Raw genomic sequence first — 6,824 nt, forward strand, 5'->3', positions numbered from 1 at the left:
GCTATTATTATTGTTATTGGGTAGAAGATCCTATAAAGGTCAATTAGGTCAAGTTGGTTGATAGGGGTGTACAGATCTTCTTATAAACCTACTGATTTTTGTCTTCTTTTTCTACCAATTACTGAGAGAGTGACGTCAAAAACTCTGCAACTGTGATTGTGAATTTGTCTATTTCTCCTTTCGGTTCTGTCTGGTTTGGGTCATCTATTTTGAAGCTTTATTACAGATCTACATATTTAAGATCGTCACATCTTCTTGATGAATTGATCTTTTTATCATTATGAAAACTCTCTAGAATATTCCTTGCTGTAAAGTCTGTTTTGTCTGATACTTGTACAGCCTTACGAAATGTCTTCCCCTTAGTTTTTGCGTGGTCTGTTTTTTCCACCCTTTCACTCTCAGTCATCTTCCTTCTCATTTAAAGAGGGTTCCTTGTAAACAGCGCATCAGTGGGTCTTCCTATTTATCAGGTCTCACAGTCCCTGCCCTTCCATGGAGTGGCTGACCCATTTGTTTGTAATGTGATTGTTACTATGGTTGGGCTGAAGGCTGCCATCTTGATATTTGTTTTTTATTTTTCCCACCTATTCTTTATTCCTTTTTCTTCTTTCCCTTCCCTATTTTGAATTAAGTGTTTTTAGTCTCCCATTTTATATCTTCTATTAACTTAATAGCTATACGTTTATTTTGTTTTTTTACTTGTCAGCCTAGAATTTATAATATGCATCTTTAATTTATCACAGTCTAATTCAAATAACATGTATACACTGCTCCACGTGTGCTGTATGAGCTCCACAACCTTGTACTTCGATTTTCCTTCATCCTTTCCTGTGTGCTATTGTCAGTTACTTTACTTTTATATTTCTTATAAATTCAAAAGTGCGGTATAATTATTTTTGCTTAAAACTGTCAATTGTATGTTTTCCTTTTGTAAAACCTTATTGGGATTTTTAAATTAGTATAGAATAATTAGTATGGAATTAAAATTAGTATAGAATAGTATAGAATAAACTGCACATATATAAAATGCAGGTAAGTTTTGACACATGAATACACCCGTGTAACTATCACCACAATCAAGATAATAAACATATCCATCCCCCCAAAAGCGTCCTGGAGCCCCTCTGTGACCCCTCCTTCCTGCCTCTTCCCCTCCTCCACACCCAGCCCTCATCGCTGGCACCTTCCTTGGTCCTGTTTCACCAGGCACGATTATTTTGAGATTCATCCAGGTTGTTGCGTGTGTCGGCAGTTCACTCCTTCCGTTGCTCAAGAGAACCCCCTTGCATGGATGGACCGCAGTTTGCTTACCCATGCACATGTCAGTGGGCGTCTGGATTGTTTCCAGTTTCCAGCTATTATAAATAAAGCTGCTGTAGACACTTGTATATAAGTCTTTGTGTGCACATATGCCCTCATTTCTTTTGGATACATACTTAGAAGTGTAACGTCCAGGCCATGTGGTAAATCTTTAACTTTTTAAGAGCTGACGAGCTGTTTCCTAAAGCGGTTGCACCATTTTACATTCCCAGCGGCAGCTCCTCAACATCCTCGCCGACACTTTGGATGGGCTGTCTTTTACATGTTAGACATTCTCATAGGTGTGTAGTGGTAGGTCAATGCACTTTTAATTTGCATTTTGAGTTGCATGATTAATGATGTGGGCATCTTTTCATGGGCTTATTTGCTATTTGTATATCTACTTAGTGAAGTGTCTAATCAAATCTTTTGACCATTTTTTATTGGCTTTGCTTGTTTTGTTGAGTTGTGAGAGTTGAGTTTTATATATGTACATTTTTATATTATATATTTATATATATATTATATATATGTATTTATATAATCACACAATATCCCCCAGTCTAGAGTTCATCTTTTTGCTGTTTTAACAATGTCTCATGCTTTTGGTATTATACCAAAGATCTATGCCCAACCCAAGACCACAACAATTTTCTCCTATGTTTTCTTCTGGAAGTTTCATAGTTTTAGTTTTTAAATTTAGGTCTGTAATCCCTTTTGAGGTAATTTCCATATATGGTTCAAGGTATGGATCAAAACTCATTTTTATGTGGATCTCCAGTTGTTTAAGCACCATTTGTTGAAAAGACTATCCTTTCTCTACTGAATTTTCTTTGCATCTTTGTCAAAAATCAATTGGCTACATATGTTTGGGTCTATTTCCTTAGTCTATTCTGTCCTATTGACCTCTTTGTCTATCTTTGATGCAATACCATGCTTAGTTATAAGACTTTATAACGAATCTTTAAAATCCAGATAATGTAGGTCTCACAACTTCTCCCTTATTTTGGAGTAATGTTTTCTCTGGCTGCATTTAAGATTATCTTCTTTATTACTGATTTCCAGCAATTTGATTAAGATATGCATGGGTGTGTGTGTGTGTGTGTGGTGTTAGTTGAACGCTGCTTGGGGTTTGTTGAGCTCTTTGGATCTTCATGTTTATAATTTTCATCAAATTTAGAAATTTTTTGGTCATTATTTCTTCAAATATTCTTTTCTGCCATCCCTCTTCCATGACTCTAATTATGCGCAGCCACTTGATTTTACCCCACGAGTCACTGAAGTGTCTTCATTTTTTTCAGCTTTTTCCCTCTAGTTCAGTTTGGACCATTTCTATTACTATGTTTTCATGTGCACTATTCCTTTTCTGCAGTATCTAATCTCCCGTGAAACTATCCAATGAATTTTTTCTTTCTGACAGTGCATGTTTCAGTTCTAAAAGTTTCATTTGGTTCTCTGTTTTATCTTACTTTAGCTCTTCATTAGTTTCATTTTTTTCCTCTACATCCTTAAGCATCTTAACAATAACTTCTCTTAGGTCCTTGAATGCCAATTCCATCATCTCTGTCATGTCTGGGTCTTTTTCTGTTGACTTATTTTTTTTTCTAGTTATGTCCACCTTCTCATGGTTCATTTGTCTAGTAATTTTTTGCTGGATGCTGGACATTGTGAATGTTATGTTGCTTAGCATCTAGTTTTTGTCTTCTTCCTTTAAAGAAGGTTTGGCTTACTACTGGCAGCCAGCTAATTTGCTTGCAGATCAGTTTGATGCTCTTGAAGTTTAGTTTTACTATTTGCTAGGTTGGGTCCTGATGCTTTCACATTAGCACCAGGTCAGCACTGTTACTAAGGCACGGCCATCCTGGGGCCTCTACTGGATGCCCTCGGGTACTCAACAGGGTCTTTCCACTCAGGCTGATTAGAGCTCAAGTGTCTCCCAGCCCTGTGAGAGATCCAGCAATTATTTGATTTTGAGCTCTCTTGTAGCTTTTCTTTGCCTGGACTCATGAAGTTTCGCCTGATATATGCTTGGCTTAGTATTCATCCATGAACACAAGAGAGCCCCTATGTGGAGTTCTCAAGCTCTTTCCCCGCATAGTCCTCTCTTGTCTGACGCTCTACCTCTCAAATCACAGCTGCCTTGGCGTCCCTCCTTTCTCTCTCTCTCTCTCTCTCTCTTCAACTCAGTGAAATCGCCACGCTCTCCTTTGGTTCCCCTTCCTTGCATCACAGTTGAGGAAGTGCCTCCAGGCAGGAAGCCGGGTGATCATAGATTTCACTTTATTTGCTTCTCTTCTCTCAGGGATTGTGGTTTTGCTCCGTCTGTTGTCCAATATCTGAAAACAATTTTTTCATGTAGTTTTTCCAATTTTCCTCATGGATGAAAACAGAAATCTCAACTCTGTGTTTTTGTTTTTATTTTCTCCCAACACCTTGATTACATTATTTCTCTGTGTTTGGGTTTCCATAGTTGCTGTTGACACATCTGTAGCCCGTCCGCCATGTTTCACTCACTCTAAGACGTCATTAAATATATGACCCACCATTATCTTATTACTAGTAAGAAAGAAATATGCTGTCAATGTGTCAATTTGAATTGTAAGACTCCATCAATAGGATGGGTCCTAATGTCAGGCATGTTAAATGGTGAGAAGATATGTATCTCAGAATTAATGAAATACAGCTATTTTCATTATTTTGCAGAATAGCTGTCTTTTCATTTTTGTTGCTTCTGTGATTTCTCTTTGACGTCTTCTTGTTTCATCTGATATGTTTATGTGTAATTCTTTTTATTTATACTGCACACGTTGTTTTTCCTAGATCTGAAATTTGGTCTCTTTGAACAATTGCGAAAAATTCTCAGCCACTATCTTTTCAAATATTGTTTCTCCATTTTCATCTTGTGGAACTCCAGTTAGACAAACGCTACACTTTCATATTCTATCATGCATGCCCCCAAACCTCTCCCTCCTATTTCTCATTTCCTTGTCACTTGGAGGTGCATGCTGGGTAATATCTTCAGATCTGTCCTCCTGTTAACTCATTCTCTCTTCAAACAATCTGATCTGCTATATACCCATCAATTAAGGCTTTTATTTCAATGATTACATGTCTTATTTCAAGATGTTTTAGTTGGTTCTTTTTCAAGTATTCTTGGTCATCTCGTTTGAGTTTTGTTCTTTGAACTTTTTTATTCCATTTTTATTTCTTTTAACATTTTGTGTTTATACAGGATTATTTTTAATCTGCAAATTATGCATCTACTGTCAAAAATGCTTGAGGATCTAAATTGCTGTTATCCTGCAGACTCTCACATACTGAGTTATTTCTTCTTGTCTTTGGTAATTTTTATTATGAGCCCATATGTGGCATGTGGCGATGGATCTGATTAAAAAGATGCTTTTCTCCCGAGAGCATTTGCTTCTTCTGGGCTCCAGGGGGCGCTACCAACCTGTAGCTATTTTAATTTAATTTGACGGGTGATTTTTCCTTACCTTGGTGGCAGTGCAAATTTGAGCTTCAGACACACATGAGAGCAGTCCTCTGGCTACAGATTCTCAGGAGAGACTGTTTGTATGTCTTTGGTTTTTCCAACCAAAGGCAGCAGACACTGGCGGATTTTTTCATCCATCCTCTGTACCAGCACGAGTCCCTCAGACTTGAAGTTCCTGCGTAGGTGGCTGCCCCCAGTGGAGCCCAGGCTTCTGTGTTCATATCCACTCTAGTTAGGGCTGATTATTCCTTTTTTTGTGGAGAAGTCTGGCCCTTGGGTATTTCCCTGGATTTTCCTGTGCGCTCAGCAGGGCATTTTGAGTTTGTTATAAATAACCCCCCATCTCAGTGTCTTCATTTGAGAGGGGGTTTCGGTCAAGAATATCTGGCTGAGCATGCTACTGGGATGCCAAAGTCTTCCTGTGAGATTTGCAGTGTTTGCTGTATTAACTTGGGTCTTTAATATATGTAAGAATTTACTTTTGTATTTGGAAGAAGATTGGCGTGCATCTTTTCCCTTTCAGATGGCTAGTCAGTTATCAGTATTATTGCTTAATAATTCATTCTTTCTCACTGAAATGAACTCTTTTGTTTGTCATAAATTAACCTAACACATATTCTGGATTTAATTTCAGTACTGTCTTCTGCCCCGAGCGTGTATTGTCCACTCCTGTATCAATATTTCACTGATTTAAGATTCCAGTGCCTTACGTATAGTCTGACGTATGAAAACGCAAGTCTCACTTGAGAGTTCTTCTATTTCATAATTTTCTTAGTTATTCTCAAGGACTGATTTTCAGGGAGTATTTTTTACTCATTTTTGCAAGGAGGGGATCTCATGGTATATGTGCTGCATTTAATTGGACCGAACTGAGAAGCTTTGTGTGTGGGGGGAGAGGTGGTAGAAGGAGCTTCTCTTGGGCAAGCCACGTCCCCTCTCCGGGACTCAGTTTCCTCCACTGGCAAAAGAAGGGATGGTGCTCTAGATGTCCCAGCTCCTGTCTGAGTCCAGCCCAGGTTGGCTCAGCCCTGGGGCTTCCCTGTGAGCACTGGACAACACCAGTGATAAGAGCAGCTGTTTATGTCACTCGCCACACAATGCACACCAGGCATGGTACTCAACAGTTCTGTACATCCACCTCTCCTGGCATCTCATTTAACCCTCGAACATCTCAGTGGTGCTATTTATGCTCTCTCTCTTCTATAGACGAAGAAACTGAGGGATAGAGAGCTTCAGTGATCTATGTGTTGAAGCCTCTGGTTGGTTAAAAATAAAACAAGGGAACCGAGTGGAGAGCCTTGGGGGAGTATGAAAAGACCAAATTATATTGTTACATAATTATTGCTCATTATCCTTAATACATGCAGAAGACCTCAATAATAATAGCTAACATATTTGTTGAGTGCCTCCGACGTCCTTCAGGAGCATTATCTCTTTGATTTCTCAACCGTCCTATGTAATAGGCACTATTATTATTCCTACTTAACAGACCAAAAGATGTGGCCCCGAAGGGTGAAGTAACCAGCCCAAGGTCACCCCGCAGAGGTCCTAGACCATCTGCCTCCAGGAACCGCCGTCTCTAAAATTACCACAGAGAGCCTGTGAAGCCCATGGTTACCTTCGGGCCACCTGACGGGACGGGAGGGAACATGCCACCACGGAAGAGTTGCCATTGGAAGGAGGGGGTGGAGCTCGTGGCTATTTCTAAATGTTTAAGAATTATCTTTGAAGTTATATTTTGAATCTTTTGAACGTAAAAGAGGCACACCAGTGGGTTAACAGGTGGTTTTTGAAGGGCTGGATTCCGGGAGAGGGTGTGCTCTGAATTTTCTAATTTCGCCACAGCGATAATGTATGCGTTCTTGTATGATGTGAAAATATTAAAAGACATATAAGTAATTTAAAGATGAGCTTCGCTGATCAGCTTTCTCGCCAACTGGGCGCACTTATGTAACTGCGGGGGCGGCGAGGGACAGGCTCCGGCAGAGGCGGGGGGCGCGGGGCGGGGCTGCCGGGCCCTCCTCTCTTCCCC

This window comes from Equus quagga, chromosome 3 (genome assembly GCF_021613505.1).
Source record: "Equus quagga isolate Etosha38 chromosome 3, UCLA_HA_Equagga_1.0, whole genome shotgun sequence".
Taxonomy (NCBI): domain Eukaryota; kingdom Metazoa; phylum Chordata; class Mammalia; order Perissodactyla; family Equidae; genus Equus; species Equus quagga.